The 18052-nt window shown below is 32.7% G+C and overlaps 1 long non-coding RNA gene across 4 annotated transcripts in view; it reads left to right on the plus strand.

The window, feature by feature from the left end:
* The first annotated feature begins 6041 nt into the window (after positions 1–6041).
* The window catches only part of LOC114578490, a 37039-nt gene continuing 25028 nt past the window's right edge, over positions 6042–18052 (plus strand). For all 4 annotated transcript variants that reach the window (XR_003699508.1, XR_003699509.1, XR_003699506.1 and 1 more), the window contains exon 1: positions 6042–6353. This is a non-coding gene — a long non-coding RNA (uncharacterized LOC114578490). The remainder of the gene's footprint in view (positions 6354–18052) is intronic.

Here is an 18052-nt window from a genome sequence, read left to right on the forward strand (position 1 = left end):
CTAATTAATCTAATAAAAATAATTTAGAATTAATAAACAATTCATTTCAAATTTGGTAGATTATGATCTTACACTAATTTAATTAATCTAAATGTAGTTCAAAATTAAGACTTAATTTAATTAATTCAAATAAAATAACCTTAACTAAAAAAACAATTTATTTGAACTCAATTTAATAATAACCCTCAGAAAATATTATTATTTTTTAATAAATAATAAGGTATAGGTTGATATATCTATTCTTTTTTAATGGAAATACATATGATTTTAGATGTATTTTTATAATTTTTCATTAAAAACATGTATTATGATCTATGATTAAATTAAATAAAAATTATATTTTAAGAGTAATTTAATGATTACTATTAATTTGTGCCCCCATACAAAGACATTTCTGGCTCCGCCCCTATCTATACTCAATTGTCATTTTAATAAAAGAATATATGTAAGAAAACACAATAAAAAAGAATATCCTTTACTATAACAATTCCTTCATAATAAATACTATAAATTAACAAAGAACCTAATGTAGATATGAAAAGGGTTACATGATATGAAATTCCTATAGAAGTATGGCGATTGTTACGATTGTGATATCAGATTTTGTTATGGTTAAGCAAATATCTCAACTTTATATGTTACAATTAATTTTGCTTCTAGATTGAGTTAACTTTCCGACTTCTCAAAGAAGAAGAAAAAGTTGAAAAGGAACTATACACTTGGAAGAAAAAAATTGACTATTGATATCTTTCTTTTTTTTTTTTTAAAGATGATGAGTTCATAAATATCAATTTGATGCATGCATGATTCAATATCGTTAATCAACAACTACTTTAAGCAAATTAATCAAAACTTACTTCAGATGCTGCTAATCTCATGTAAAAATCTTGTCCACCATCAATAAACTGCTTGAGAACTATTAGCTCATTTCCCCAAATAATGCAACCACTTCCAACACTGATATTAGCACTTGCATAAGCCAAACAAGAACTATTCAAACATCTTAACCTGCAATCCTCAAAGCTAATGATCTAAAATCTAAATAACTATGGTTGTTGTTATATCTGGAAGTTTTACTCCATTCATTATCAGAAATTCATCTCCTTTTTACAATCCTTTTTACAATCCAATTTGGTGACTCTAACACAACCAACAGATCCATATCTCAAGTTACAATTCTGTGGGTTTTATGGTTTAAATCATTGAACACATCTGCAACTGGTGAGTAGTTTGAGTTGAAGAGACCTTAAGGATCACATTCAGCATAGGAATTACATTGATCCCTTGGGACTGATTAGTAAAGAAACCACAAAGACACAAAATCATACTAGATATATCTTTGGAGCTGTGACTGGTTCAACACCAATCTGAACGTCATGGAGCTATCAATCACTATGCAGTTATGGTATATATCATCTTGATTAGAGGGTCAATCAAAGCTGATGTAGCTATTTGAAGCCATCTCTGGCTCACCACTGAATTGAAAACTGGTCCATGGAATATTTCTGTAAATTTGGTGTGATCCATGCCGGAAAACATATATGGTGATCCACTAATATCAAGATTGAATGTGTATTTTGTATTAGAAGGGTCATTAGAGTTATTCCATGTTTATAAGTTTCAACTTGAGCCTAGCTTTTAAGTTCAAACCAAGGTTCTTTCTTGGTATTTAGAGCACCCGCTTATAATATTATGCGGGTAGAAGTCCTTGAGTGTATCTACCTAGAGTAATTATTCCTTCACCATATCCATGGGTGAAAAATGTAAAATTTTCATTTATGGCAATCCAAGGCTTAAACTCATCTCTAAATTCTTCATAACATAATTTTGCAAAGTTTCTGAAGTCCTCTTTGTCAAATCAATAATAATGGTATGCATAGTTAATAGCATTAGTTAATAAGAATGCTACATTGATTAAAAAAAATCAAATGAACTTACTGTCTCTTTTTTTTTTTTTGAAAGTGGAGTGGGTCTTGTAAGTGGTTTGTTTGGTTGTTTTTGGGCTCAATTAAGGAGAGATGAGAAGGGATTTTGGCTAAGAGGGAGAAATCATATGGCTATGGAGGTCGAATCGGGCAGGATACGATCAGTTGTAGCAAGGTCAGCTAGAAGCTTTGAATGTGGGAGGAAATCAAGAATGGGATTGACACTGAAGGAAGAAGGATCGGACGGATTGGGTGTTTATAAGAGGTGAATACTATATACTCTATGAACGTGAGCTATAAGAGGTCGAATGGTCGTCTTCGGCATGTGGAATGATTTTGGGTTTGAGGATTTTGGTGGATTGAAGCAGCCTATCATGAGGTAGACACGGGAGGTTTGGAGGAGTTTGACGGGTTGCTTGCGGCGGTGGGTGCGATGATGGGTTGCTTGCGGCGGTGGGTGCAAATAGGCTGTGATGCCCCAAAATTTAATTTGAAAGAATTATTCTTTTATCTTTCAATAAATAATAATAAGAGCTAACTAATTTCTTTTATCAATATCAATAGCCTTATAAATAAAACTATCAATCAAGACATCAATATACTATATTCAATTTCCAAAAATAATATACACTACTCAGGATCTATATAATCATGTCATAACTACTCTATCCTAAGTATAAAAGAATAACTAAAATAAAAAGGAGTAAAACTTGTAGAATCCTAATCAACATCACACTCCTGATTATATACACTGACCTAAAATCATTTAACCATGTATAATGAGCTAAAAATCCCACCAGGTTATCAAAACCTACAACTGAATTCAAATTACAATAAAGGAGTAATATTACTATCATAGATCAAATCATAATAATAGCATTCATCATATGATCATTGAATTATTGTAAAAATAATAAAATTCACATGCAATAGTAGTAGAATATATAAATAGTAAAACACTACATTATGAAAGCCAATAAAATAATAAACCAGTACGAGTATCAAATCAATAAAGCAATCATCGTATTCGTAATACTAATAAGTACATAAATTAGATAAACATCGAATCAAAATACTAGTAAGGACTGTTGAAATTAAATTAATGTAGTAAAATCATATATGAATGTACACTATCAAGTTATTCTCTATCAATTATTAAATCAATGTCTTAATTACATGCTCAATATATCCTATATATCATGTGTTCAATAAATATATCATGCTTTTTGTATAAATAAATCAGTAATAGTGTTAATAATAAATTTATACAATAATATGAATGTTGAAATTCAATAAAATTGCAATTTGATAAAATCGCTGAATCAATATATTAAAAAAAAAAAAAGCGATGCATGGTTCTAATAATTTTTGGAAATAGAAGAATTAAAGATCAAATTGACCTCTTAGCTGCAAATAATAATGACCAATAGATTCAAAAGCTTTCGAAATTTCCCTAAAATCGTTTATATGGGATTGCAGGCAACAACAACAGCAACAACAAAAGATGGGGACTATTAATACAAAATGTTTAAATAACTAAAGCATCTGTGGCAAACAAATGCATCCATCCGATGACGGCAACTGTCAATGGCTATAGCAATTATATATGTACACATAACGGTTAAATCATGCAAATAGCCTTAAGACTCAAGCCATGACGAGTTAAAAATCCAAGCTATAGTTAATGCAAACCAACGTTCAATATCATCATGGAAAGCTAAGTTGCCATTGGTTTAAGCATGGATTGTCATATTAATCCTCAGATGATATAAATATAAGTCATATTAATTTGGATAACGTATGGATTATTTAGCATTATAAAATGCTTATTCATATTAACTTGTAAAGGCAATTCCAATAGTTCAAGAGGTCAATACATGACATTTGTTGTCAGCAAATGATGAAATGTAATATATATATTAAAAAAAAGGGACAAAGCAATTTTTTCTGGTGAGCAAAACATACCTTTTAATCGGTGGAAGAGTTTTAACTCAATTTAATACCTAGCGAATCGGCCAATTCCTAATTCACACACCTTTCGAAAAAACCCTCTCCACCGTGCTCCACAGCCGTTCCGAAAGTGTTTGCTGCCCGATAGCGAACTGTGTCAAGCCCGTCGTAGCTCCTAAGGCGAATCCCGGCCGGCGGCCCTTCATGATGTCCCCCATGATGCCCCCACATTCCCACGTTGGCAATCCATGTCAGTTGAAACTTGAAACTGCTATTCAATTTGGCTATGACTTCAAACCACCATCGTTGATGGATCTTTTTGTGAATGCCAAGTCCGTTCGCCTCCGTCTACAGGTCGACTTCGTTGTTCGGCTACAACTTCAAACCACTGTCACCGGCAGATCTCTTTGCAAATCCCCATGCCCGTGGTCCTTCCTCACCTGCGATCGGCCCCCAGCCCTTCCGCTACATTCGAACTCGCCTCTTCATGCGGCTTCATTTCACATGAATGAAGTCACGCTCTTTGGTCGCCTCCTCACGTGGAAGACAAGAGCCTGAAGCCCATTTCTTTCTCTGTTCCTCCTCTGGGCAAATTATTACATTTGGTCACCGGACGCAGAGATAGGTCCAGATATTAATATTGCAAATCCTCACGCCCGTGGTCCTTCCTCACCTGCGATCGGCCCCCAGCCCTTCCGCTACGTCCGAACTCGACTCTTCAAGCGGCTTCATTTCACAGGAACGAAGTCACGCTCTTTGGTTGCCTCCTCATGTGGAAAGCAAGAGCGTGAAGCCCATTTCTTTCTCTGTCCCTCCCTCTGGGCAAATTATTACATTCGGTCACTGGACGTCGAGATAGATTATTATAATTATAATAATATACATGTAAATAATATGTACAACACATATGTGCATACATATAACTAAGGATTAAGCATCACAATCATCAATTGAAGGAAGTCCCCGGGTTGATTCGGTCCCCCGAAGCCCTTGGCTGTTGAGCTGATCCAGCCGAGGGATTGAAGACTCGAAGACACTAATGGGATCAATTCGCTCACCAAATCTCCTCGCCGTCAATTTGATCTGATCGAGTCGAGCACTCCCTTTCCTCCCGGCGCTGGGGAGGTGAGGTCGGGAGGCTGCAAAAATTTGTCCAAAAATTCATGAATTAGACAAATTTTTGGAGAACAATTTCTAACCAAACATTGTAATTTGGATTAAAACTTTTAACAAATAATTCCATTAAACTTAATCTTTTTTTATAATAATTAATAGAATAATAAATTCAAAATAATTAAATAATAATAAAACAAAAAAATATTAACAAAAGAAGATTAATTCGTAAGATCCATTACTTAATCAAATAATCAAATCTATTTCAACATAAACAATTGAGGTATTCACTTAAAAAAACAATCTGAGCTAAAATTTAACTCTAATTCAATTTAAATAATTAATTTAATTTAACTAAAAAAAATAAAATCCTTAATAATTCAAACAACTTCAAACCAAAACTTGAATTCAACTTTAAAAAAATTAAGTTTTTTTTTTCTAATTATATTAATGTTTTATTAATGAACTAATGAGAGTAATAAGCTTTCATTTAACCTGATTAAAATAAAGCTAAAACTTTAAAACCTGTAACTAAATCATCGATTTGAATTGAGAAAGGGTGAGTGTTCCGTTTCAGACCTCACCCCCTGCTCCCGATTGATTCGCAAAACAGAACCTCTCTGGCTGCAGTTCGCATAACTCATGCCTCCTCCGGACACCCACCTTCGTTTGAGATGATTTTTTTACTGTTTTTTGAAGCAGTTTTTTAGTGCAAAATTTTAAATTTTTATACTAAGAAGTTATTTTAAGAAGCAATAAAAAAATTATCCTAATCGAAGCCTAAATTTGAATGTATTTTAATGACGTGGAGCCTCTGTATTAATGTCTGGAGGTAATAATTTGACAATACAACTCTCCTTGGCCCATTGGTTGAGAGCTAAGGCTGTCAACTAAGAGGTCTAAGGTTCGAGTCTATGTATATACGTCGTGTGTGTGAATTTGCCTTAAATGACCTAAATGTCCAAAAAAAAAAAAATAATAATTTGACAAGACCCAGGCGGAATCCTCTTATTCGATGCGGGAAGAATGTTCCGCACAAACACTATAGCCAACTAAGTGCGGCACTCGATACCTCTGGTATACCTATTCATTACTTGTGCGCGGACGGTGCACGCCTAATAATTTTTCCATTCGCACGCATCTAGGTCGAATTCCCCCGCCCGATCCTCCCATTCGCGAAGCCAGGACCGGACGCCCCCCTTCTCCTCTCTCGGTTTTCTTGCGTGAAGCCCAGGCCGAGCCCCTCTCCCTTCTCCGGCCTACTCTCTCTCTACCGTCGATTTCGCCCCAAGGAAGCCAGCCGATCTCCACTGCAGCAGCAGTCGCTCGCTGATTTGACCTAGCCGCTGGTCATTTTTGCTATAGGTATATCTTCTACATTCTCATATTCTTTCTCTTCCTTTTAGCAATCTTGATGATGAAAAAGTGATCTGGGAAAGTTTAGAGCTATTGTTTTGGAACGAGAAGAAAGTATGCTGGATTGAAAATGTGGGAATTTGTCTTTCTCTTGTTTTCTCTTATTGCAAAGGGAAGGATTCTCTTTCGTTGTTTAAATCAATATTGTTTGGATTTTCAACGATTCTTGAATGTATGATCTTTTAGGTTGGAATGCATGCTTATTTCTCATTACCATTAGATGAAGACTAAGTGCATTTCTTAAAAGATGTGTTGAAAGGAAAATCTAAGAAAATCTGATTAGAATTCATGGGTCTTCCTTTTCACTAGAAAGAAAATGCTTGAGATGAAAATTTGATGAGTTCTATTAGTGATAGCAATTGCAATATATGTTTTGGAAATGTCTCATTGATTGAAATTTTTTGTTAGTGATGAGAAGATGCATTGTTTGCTTATATCTTTTATCCCTAAACATCTAGTTAGTCATCTTATCTTGAGATTAGAAAGGAAGAGGGCTTTGTCTCATCTTATTTTCTCTCAAATAAGCAAGTAAAGTGAGTTACATAATTTCATACGGCAGTTGAAAGAAAGGAAAGTTGCAGTGGAAAAGAGAAATGTGAATTTTGGAGAGGATTGTGAGCTTTATGTTGGGAAGTAATCATGATTTTTATATTTTAAATGTGAGTTTTCTATAGAATCAATTCAACGTTGCATTGTGATGTTGGGTCATTTTCTTGAAAAAATTCAGAAAAAAGTAAAGTTACATTGAGCCTCTTTCTCCTTTTAATTTCATTTGGTGACAATATCGAGTTGAAAAATGTGTTCATATATGGATTCTTCGTATATCTTTTATGTCCAATCGTGAGCATTCATATATTTTATATAAAGGTTGTTACATGTAAGAGGGTTTCTTGAGTTGGTTGGAAGGGAATTTGAGGTCGTATGCAAAATTTTATCATATGCATTTGTAGCATTTTTTTGTGAGAAAAGCTTGTGTAAGGTAATTTGAAATGTTTCATGTTATGCTTTGGGAAAGAGAGACGATGAACTGTTTCTTTGCATTTATATAAAGGGATGAATGATTGCTTGAAGCGTTTTGTAAATGTTGGAAGAAAAGAGAAGTGTGTAGAGGATGAAAATGTATTTTAAATTATATATTAATTAAGTTAATCAATAATAACATAGACACATCTAGGGTTTGCCTTTCATCTTCTCTTTTTGTCATTGTTGTTCGGCTTCGTTGCTTCGCAGGAGTTGTGAGATTGCATGCGTCGCTTCTTCGGTTTCTTCGCGGCTGTTTGACTTCGCTCCTTCGACGACTTTCTCTTCCTGTCGGATCGGAAGTTACGACATTTTGATTGGAAGCAACAACGAGAGCTTGCTGGCTGTGAAGGTAACTTTCTACCTTTCGCGGGCTTCTTCGGCCAAATCCCATAAATCCGCCGAACCGAGGGATTTAGTAAATCCGGGATTTAAGCCGTAAATTCGGGATTTATCCAATCCTGGGATTTAACGCGTGGACAAAAACCGTTTCGCTGGATTTAGCGTAAATCTGACTTAAATCCCACAATAAATCCGATACCAAATAGCCCCTATATAAGTATTACCAAATAATGAGGGTAACATGAATAGAATATTTTTATCAAGCCGATGAACGTAGTGATGAAGAAAAATTATATAAACAAGAGTAGTTAGGACAATTTGAAAAAAGTTCATTTGTTTATCCTCGTAAAAAATCCCTAAAATTTAACAACACAGACACAAACATAGCAGAATTTTTTTTTTCACTTGCTTAAAAAATAACAAGATATTTTTGGAGTTAAGAAGAGAAATAGAGATTTTGCCCACTTAACAGTGGCCTTTAAGATAGTCCTTGAGTATTAGCAATATGAGCTGACCACCAAATAATTTAATAATTAGAAAAAATATTAAGGATATTTTCAAATTAATAATTTTACTATTTAAGAGAATCGTTGTCAAAGAATTAATACAATTTGACACACATTAGAGGTTATTACCATTAGTTGAATATTATTCTTGAAAAAATCTCGGGAGGATACTTGTTACCAACATGAATATGAGATTTAAAGAAAATTGCATTACTAAGCATAGATAGGATTTTTGAGGGGGAAGGAATATCAATGCAACATTTGAAGGAGAGAATGGTGTCATACTATAGATGGATGAGGAGGTAGAAAAAAAGTGTCAATAGAATTATTTGCTTAAGTAAGAGGAGTCACAGGGTTAGCCCTTGAGATAGGAACTAGGAAGCAAAAGCAGACTATGAATAAATTAACAAAGTAGCATATGAAATCGAGTTATATGAAGTTAACATAGGAGGTGGATCAGAGGCATAGCTTGGGTAGCTGTCAAAGTAAGATTTAAGACCAAGACAAGACTAAGGGCTACCAAAGTAAGGAGCATGAATGTCTTAGAGTTAGGTCCCTATATGGATGCTAAAGGGAGGAGCAATGAAATAATTATTTCTCGCGTGAGAAATATCATAGATTTGGTTTAGTAGGGAGAAAACAAGATCTCTTACTTACGACCATTATTATATTTTGAATAAATCAATGTAGTAACATCTGATGCCAAGCTAGGAAAAACTAACAAAGGTGGTGGCGGTGAGATTAGAGGTGAAGCTTGGGTAGTTTGTGGGAGATGATATGAGACATGGATATGACAAAGGGAAACCAAAGGTGTGACATTCAAAATAATCAAAGAGAAAAGTTTGGGGAACATATGTAATGCCAAAGTAAGGGCCAAGCTAGAACAAAGCTGGAGAGAAACCATCACAAGCTCTAGTGATGTGAAACATATATAGAAACAGGAATTGCATGGGAATTAATAACAAGTTGTAAAGCTTTGATAATTGTAAACTCAATGTTTCACCAAGATAGGATTCTAGGAATTTTTAGTTGCAAATAGGATTTGGTAGTTCGTTACAAAAAAAGATTACTAGAACAATTTAAAATAAGAACAAAAAGCTATAATAACACTAGATACAGAATAACAAAATCCATCGTTTAACGTTTTAACAAATAAAAAATTCACCGCCGAGTTTCCCTCTCTTTCGCTCTTGAAGTCGGGTTAGTGGGAGAACAACTTCAGAAATCCTAGGGATGTCACAGAAAGAAAGAGGACGCCTATAGTTTTGATCCATAGAAAGATAGCTGGAGGGGAAGACGCGGGTGGATGTCCAATGATTCGCTAAGGTCCGGAGGGTAGATGTTCTTCGATAGAAGGTGCCAAGGTGAATAGGATTCGGTCGATGTATACGTCGACGGTGTCGTCAACTTTTAGATTGAGATCGAAGAAAGGAGATTGTAGAATATCTGCTAAGCCTTGATGGTCGTAGAAAAATCCGTGGTCTCGCTCGGGATCAGCCATCCATGAGGGAAGAGAAGTCGATTCAATTCCGGGATGGACAAAGTGGCCGGCGGCTTGATGGAGGAGAACATTGGTCGGTCAGTCTTGGGGAAGCCTTGGGGTTAGGGGATTAGGTATTGAGAGAAGCTATAAGAGGATAAGAAGGAATTAATTCCTTGAGTAATTACCCTTGAATAGTAATTATATTGGAATTAATTTGGGAGGGAAGGAGGGAGAATTTGAATTTAAATTCTCTAATTGGTGGAGGAATCATGGGGAAGATTGGGTTTGAATTGGGAAACAATTGTAATTGGAGGGGAAGAGAGAGGCGGTGGCAAGAGGAAAGATAGAGGGAAGAAAAGGGGCTAATTATCTCATTACTTGGAGCCCTTAATTAGGGAAGGAAATAATTAGAATAGAGGGGAGAGGGGTCGGCCATATAAGGAGGGAAGGAAAGTGTCCACATACAATGTATGTGGACCCAAACATTAAATGTGATTAGGGAATTAAATGATTTAATTTCAGATTTAGAGTGATGGGAGGGGTTTCCTAAACTAGGTTAACTAATTTGAAAAGATTTTGAAATTCAAATTTAGTTGAATTTCAAATAAAAGGCTTTCCAAATTAATAATGGGCCGTTAGGCTAGCGTGGTGTGGGTAGGGGAAGTGGCGGTTTATGGTGGAGTCGACGGGTTGGGAAGCAGGAAGAAGGTGGCCGACGGGTGGAGAAGGGGATGTGGAAAATGAAGCCAAACTAATACAAACCGCGAGATTGGCCTCTACCGGCAGCTGTCGGGTGATGCTTGGCTCTCTCATAGGGTTCTCTCTTCTCTCAAGAGTTCACAATAAAGAAGAAGACAAATGCTGAAAATTTCATTCAAATAATCATTAACCATAATACAAGACTAAGGTCTTAATATATAGGCCTCCAAAATCAAGTAAATAAAAATACTTACATGTCATCGAGGCTACAACATAAAAGAGATCCCTCACAGGGGTACAATAGTAAAATTTAAATAAACATAAAAGAAATACATAGATGCATCATAAGTAGAGTCTCTAAATTATAGCTGTCGATCTACGATTCCTCCGATGATAGATTCGTCGAAATCTTTTGCTGATGTCCTCATCATCTAGAGATGATTATAATGTCATCGATAGGTGTAGGCATCCAAAACTTAGCACAAACCTCCATAGAGGAGGAAAAATACTGCTCAACATGCTCGAAGTAGGAGGATCCAGGTTGTTGATGACAAAAACAATAGGTGGTTAGGGAGCAGTGCATTAGTGCAAGATAGTTTTTACTAGGGCATCATGATTTAATGTTAAATATGTTTCATAAATTTGAGCAATTTTTTATTTTTTATTTTCTATTTTTACACTTTTTTTTCTAATTTTATTAACTAATCAAGTATTATTTTACTGTAAGAATTTAAAAATATTTTTGCTAATACATTTGAAATAAAATAATTATCTAGATGAAGAATGAAGATGAATTTATGTTTTCTTTGAATCATATTAGAGTCAAGATATGTTAATTATTAGTAACAAAATTGCACTAGGCACAAAGTCATAAGAATATAATGTGAAACTTGTTATGATTTAATTTAAAAGAAAAAAAGAAAAAAAAAGAAAAAAAAGAAGATGAGGTTTACTCATCAATGATTTAGCTTATGCAATTAGCAACATTTTTTTTTTATTTACCTCAATATATGAGGTTTACTCATCAATGAATATATACAATTATTAAAATTTTTTAAGATGCTAATTAGATGAATAGCTCAATCATGATGTCCCATGTCAAATCTGTATAAAAAAAATTCCGAGCCTTTAGATTAATCTAATTCTTTTCATATGCTCTTTGATTAAGGTTAAGTAATGATATTCAATGCTTAATATTGCTGAAATACTTTAAAGTACCACCTTATGTTGAAAGGGGTGCTTGTAAGTATTAGTCTTTCTTTTGATTTTGAAGTAAAAAAGTATTGATTTGTAGCAATAGACTTTGCCTTGGTTTGTCTTATTATCAAATATGGTACATTGAAGAACTTTTAAATATTATGTAATAGCTAACTTATACGTATTTTGGTGTTCTTGGATTCTATGCTTGAAATTAGATATTTATGTGAAAAAAAAGTTCTATTTATTAGTTTCATTTTTTTGTTGTTCATTTTTCGTATTTACATATTGCAATAGGATGTGAAAAATAAATCTTTTATAGTTTTATGTTCAGTTTAGTTTATCCAAAATTATATGTATTATTAGCATCACTTTAATTGTTATTATTATTGTTAAAGCAATTACAGAATTTTATGTCTAATCTTCCTTCATGTTTCATATTTTAGCCAAAGCCTTAACTAATCTTTAGTATAAACTAATTTATTAATTTTTTTTACATTGAAAATGATATAATTTTTCATTATATTGCATATGCATATAGTGCAGTAATTCTATTTCTGTGGTCCTTTTTGAAATTTATTTAATAATCAATTGAGAAACTTCTTGTTTAGGTATTTTCTTTTCAACCAATTAACACCACTATACTCAAACATTATTGGTAAGTTTTGAATGCCAATTTAAACTATATTAACTTCATATTGTTTGCTCTTTTTAAGGAATGATTTTTATTATCATCTTTTTTCTTTACATTAGAATGTTAACTTTTTTGGGACATTGGTTATATTCTATCCTACTAATAGCATTTAAACTTGTACTTTTCAAAATCATGATTTATGTCAACATTTTGATTAAGTTTATCACTTCAATTGATGAGTTTATTTTGCTTATTCACTTCTTTTTAGGCAACCTTAGAGTGTTGATTCTCATTAATAAAATTTTAATTCATATAATTATATATAAGTTTTTTTAATTTCAAATTTGTCATTATAGATCTTCATTTTTTTTTACAAATATTAGTCATCTTTTTTGCTTATTATAATCTTATCTATTTCTTCAAAAATATATTATATTATTATATTATTCACAAGTACAATGATTTTTAGATTATTTTATTGGTTTGTTGTATGCTTGAGGCACATTAAAATATGTAAAACTTTTATATGCTTTAAAACCAAAAGCCACAATCTTTTATTTATTAAAAATGAACATTTTCCAGCTCTTTCTTGTTTAATAGTTGTTTTTCTTATGATTAACATATACAGTCTATTTTCCCTTGTTTAGTAGTTTTTTTTCTTAAGATGTAGCTCTATAGTCTATTTCCTTTTAATGACTTTCAAGTATATGGATTTCCACTTGAGCGCACCAAAGAATGAGATTATAGTTTTTTCTTACATGATCAATTTTATTTTATGAAAGTGATAGTTTCAAAATTCATTATCATAATAGTAAAAGATATTTGTATAATATAACAATTTTATGTTAAATAATTCCGTTATTACATTCTACATCAAATCTCATGATCTGATTGATCGTGCATATTTTATTTATTCACCAATATGATTTTTACTATCTGATATTAAACATAGTTATTTTATGACTCACTTTCCCAAAAAAATATTTATTTGTTGGATAGTTATCACTTTAAAATTTATCTTTTAATGACTCTTTTATATATATATATTTCAAAAACCTCGAAATAGCTATTCCAGTTTCAATACGAGATGTTGGAATTCTACAACAATAGAAGGACAATAGATATTCTCTTTTAACAGACACCACAGTATGTGAATCGAGAATAAGCTCAATGGATTACTACAATCTCAAAAGACAACACAGTAGTTTCATTGATGTCAATTTCCTTGAGGACCTTAGTTATTAAGATAAGTTTGATTAAGATAACACAATGGTTTATCTGAGTAGGATCTGATTTGACATCAATAAAAAATTTCTAGTGATCATTCACTCAAGTTAAACAAAGTCTTACATGATCAAAATATTATAAGCAGGCGCCCTAAATTCGACCCTTATCTATTAAAATAACAGAAGTTGTATAAAAGTCTTATAAAACATAAGAAGTTGTTGACCATGTTTATTTCACTTAGGTCCTCAAGTGTGCATATTTCCCCTTGATTGAGTGAAATTTGGCCTGAGTGAGCTCGATCATGCCTGATCGATTCAATTGAGTTCCATTGAATTTAATTTGAGTCAAGTTGGTGCCGATTAGGATTTAATTTCACCAAATTTGACCGAATTAATTTAATCAAACTAAATTAAATGCAAAGCAACTCAAATTGACCAAAACTTGGTTCAATTCATGCTCAATTCCAAGCCCAAAATGAGTCGGATTGTCTTAAGCTAAACTCAAATTAACTTTCTAGCTAGTTTGAATTTCTCTTTATATTAAGAAATTGATTCCACGACTGAGATTTAGAGCCTTGACCACTGCTTTTTCGTCTCTCTCCATCCGATTCATGCAGTTACAGCAGGGATTCAATGACAAAATGAAATCAAATCGCTTGGTCTGATTTCCTCATTCGACAAGAGACTCTGATGACTAAATGGATGTATGTCGAAGACTTCCGGCGGTGTTCTTCTTTCTTTAATTCGAACAAAGAGCCGACAAAGGCCTCTCGATTAAAGATCCTGAAGATATCTCAGACAAAAGAAAAAAAGAGACTTTTTTTTTCTCGGATTTTCCCCCTCAAGATGAAAGCTTCTTTTTTCCCCGCCTCGATCCGATTCGCAAACCCCAGCCGTTGCCAAGCCTCCCGCTTCCCCCATCTTCTCTCGTTTGCGAGCCCTAGGTGAGAGCCGAAGCCCCTCCACTCTCTGTTCACACGTCCAGGAGGCGGAACCCCCCATCGCTCTTCCTTTATCCCTCTGTCGGTCTGAGTCAGACACTCGCTTGCAAAGCATCACCAGTTAGCCCCGACTCCCTCACGCTACAGCAGCCTACACACCCTATTTGACTCCCTCTCTCTCAACCATGGGTAACCTTGTTCTCCTCTTCTTTTGATTCTTCTTCTTCTTCTCAAGCTCCCATTCTTAATCCTCTCCTTTTCTTCTTTTTAATCTCCTTCTTGCTTTTTGAAAAAAACCTCAACCCTTTCCTTTTTTGAGAGAGCGTTTACTGGATTGTTGTTATTTCATTTTTTTTTATGGATGTCAAATTGCTCATTTGATTTGCTTTTTGATATAAAAAATGGTGAAATAAATTTTGTTGGGATGTTTCATGAATATAAATTGACGAAATGATGAAGTAATGCTTGTGACCTCCCTTCTTAAAACAGAGAATGACATCTTGCCTTCACTCTTTCTTTTTGAAGCAAATGGAGAATAGCATAATAGGTTTCCTTTCTTGATCTAAAAAATGACGATCACTTAAGTTAATTTCTTTTGGTTTATAAGAGATTCTTCATATTTCAAATGCTTGATTGTTGGTCTTTTGGATTTAAGGATTGAATGACATTCTTCATTTTCTTTCTTCGACACATTTGGTGACATCTTAATTAATAGCGGCAATCTTGCTTTCTTTCCTATAGGTAAGTGATAGTAGCTTGCTTAATGTATAAACATTAGACTCTCAATGAAAGATCATTGCGCTTGTAATGTTTTGGAAGACATAAATTGCTCACCAATAAAAGAGTGATGCCGTATGTTGCAAGCTATGTTTATTTTCATATTATTTGTTGAATGGAGATGCACTTATTTTTTTCATGTTATTTTTGAATGGATTTCTGCATAATTTCATCAATGTAAGCATGCTTAGTGAAATTATGTTTAGAAATGTTTATGTTCAAGATTATGCTTCAACATCATATATTCATGTGATATCAAGTGAGATCTCTAAATTTTGTTGGAAAACCTACCTTGCTAGCATGAATGAGTCTCATATGGTGTACTTTTTGTTATTGCAAATCAAGTTTAATGCGAAGCATAAGAAAATGGGCATGAAATTTTCTTCATATCTATTAGTGATTGTATGATATATGTGTTGATCTTGAAATAAAAGGTGATAACTATGAAGTAGAAAGTATTTTGGTATTTTACATCTCTCTTTCTCCCATCAATGCTAGAATTTGTTTTGTTTAATGGGAAGGTTATATTTTTGATGTGATAGGTTGAAAATTTTATGAGCATTGACATTGCTTCACTCTCCCCCTTCTTATGTAAGTATTGAGTACGTGATTTACAAAAAGCTCTACGTTGATTTTTCTTAAAAAAGAAATGTTTCTTTGAACATATTTCTCTATCACAAATTACCCTTTAGGTTTCTTTCTTGAAGCATGGAACATAGATTGAACTCGTTGCTACATCTCGTTTTCTAGAAAGGATTAAAGTTGCAATTTGTTGTATGAAAGGACCTTGATTTAGAGAAATTATTTGTGTTGAAACATATTCACTAATATTATATTATCACTGTGAAGGACATTAGAGGGCATGATTGACATTATATGATGGAAGAGTCTATTATTATGCTATAGAGTTTTCTTGTTGTATATTTCGATCAGAAACACAAAGTCATATAGTCTATGTTAGAATATTTCATGAATTCTAAAACAAGGTGAAGTCATTTAGCAAAGTCTAATGTTCAAGAGCATCTATATTCAAAGTTGAGCTTTTATTAGAAAGCTTCAAGCATACTTACTCTTTTTTTTTTGCCTACATATAACTCATATGTTTATGCAAGGGAATAAATAGAGTTGTTGTGATAACACCTTGTTTGGGAAGAGTAAAATTTTCATGATTTGTTTGATTGTTGTGACTCATGTTTATGGCATGTATTTCAATCTTTATATGTATCTCGCATTGCAGGATTCCTGGAGAAGATTTACATAACATAAGAACTTTGTTTGAGTCGTAGCTTTGACATTCGCATCACATCATGTCTATCCATTTTGATAATTATTTTGCTCCTGACAACACAAAAACAATGATTGCCTGTTACCATTAATGGTAACTTGATGCTATGATACAACACATTTTAAAGGATTTTCTAATAAAAATATTATAGATTTTTTACATTTGAAATTACAAAGTCTACATCATTAGACTTAAAGCATCCATTATGTACCCTTTGGCTATATAGAAAAGCCAATTATTCAACCCATTATAATATATATATATATATATATATTGGTCAATACCAAATTTTGTAATATATGAAGGATCGAAATATTGACTAAATTTTTTTTATTCTTTAATGTTTTTGTTATCGTTTTTTTCAGAGGTTATTTTAGTTTATAGCTTAGATAGGCAACAAGGTTATGTGCCTCTCCTGGAGAGCCTTGATGAGAAGCTCCATTAGATGTTTTTTGTATCATAATGGCTCCATTATTAACTTTAAGTAGTTTTAAGTTTTGTTTGGTCATTCAAAGTATTTCATATCAAGATATTCACCAAAATGGAAGTGAATGGACAAACAAATGATAACAATATTATTAATGTTTAGCAAAAGGGTCCATTAATATTGTTAGTTTCAAAAGAGAGAAATACGAATAAGATAAAAAGTTGGTATCTCAAATAGGAAATCAGATAGATTGAGATTGAGAAGTTTTTTTCACAATAATAATGCAGAAAATAATCATCAAGAAAATTGTTGCAATGCAAGAATTAGACATCATAAAATTACAAAAATTCACAATCAAGTTTAGTTATATAATTTAAAATAAAAAACTAGCATGAATTAAATCCTAATAGTAATAGAAATTAAATAGAATAAATAGACAACTACGTGCAATATGTGTTAAACCAAAGGCAAAGTAACAAATACCCCTTTTTGCCTTAGGTGCATCACAAGCCAAGGCTTTGACTAGGAAGTGTAAATTTATTTTTTGGTAGAGCTTTGTAGAAGTGTTTATAAGTTGATTTTCAAACCTGTAATAAATAAAGTCGTATCTCTTACTTTATTCTATTTTGTTAAAATAATTTTTTTTTAAAATGTTTGATTTTTTTCTAAAAATATTGGACTATGAGACATAACAACTGCAACATGCAGCCAGCAAATACTTTATATTTTCTTCAACTGTTTCAAAGTTAAACTTCACTTTTCAGTACAAAGTTATACTTAGTATCAACAATCACTTAATGTGTTTTAGATATTTTTATAAAGTTAAATACCTTATATGTATTATATTAATTATTTTATTTTGAAATAAACAATCTTTGATAGATGGTATTTTTTTCTTATTTTAGAAATTATACTTTGGAAATTATAAAAAATTTATGAAAATTTTTTATAAAGTTTCTTCAAAGAACCAATAACAAAACAATGCCATCAATTGTTCATATTCAAACACAATAACTTAATATATATTTTATATATTGATGGCACTTAATCTTTTCTCCGTTTGGTAGCTTCTATCTCGACGCTACCGACTCGTCATCATGCACTCACGTTT

This window comes from Dendrobium catenatum, unplaced genomic scaffold (genome assembly GCF_001605985.2).
Source record: "Dendrobium catenatum unplaced genomic scaffold, ASM160598v2 original_scaffold_50508, whole genome shotgun sequence".
Classification (NCBI taxonomy): domain Eukaryota; kingdom Viridiplantae; phylum Streptophyta; class Magnoliopsida; order Asparagales; family Orchidaceae; genus Dendrobium; species Dendrobium catenatum.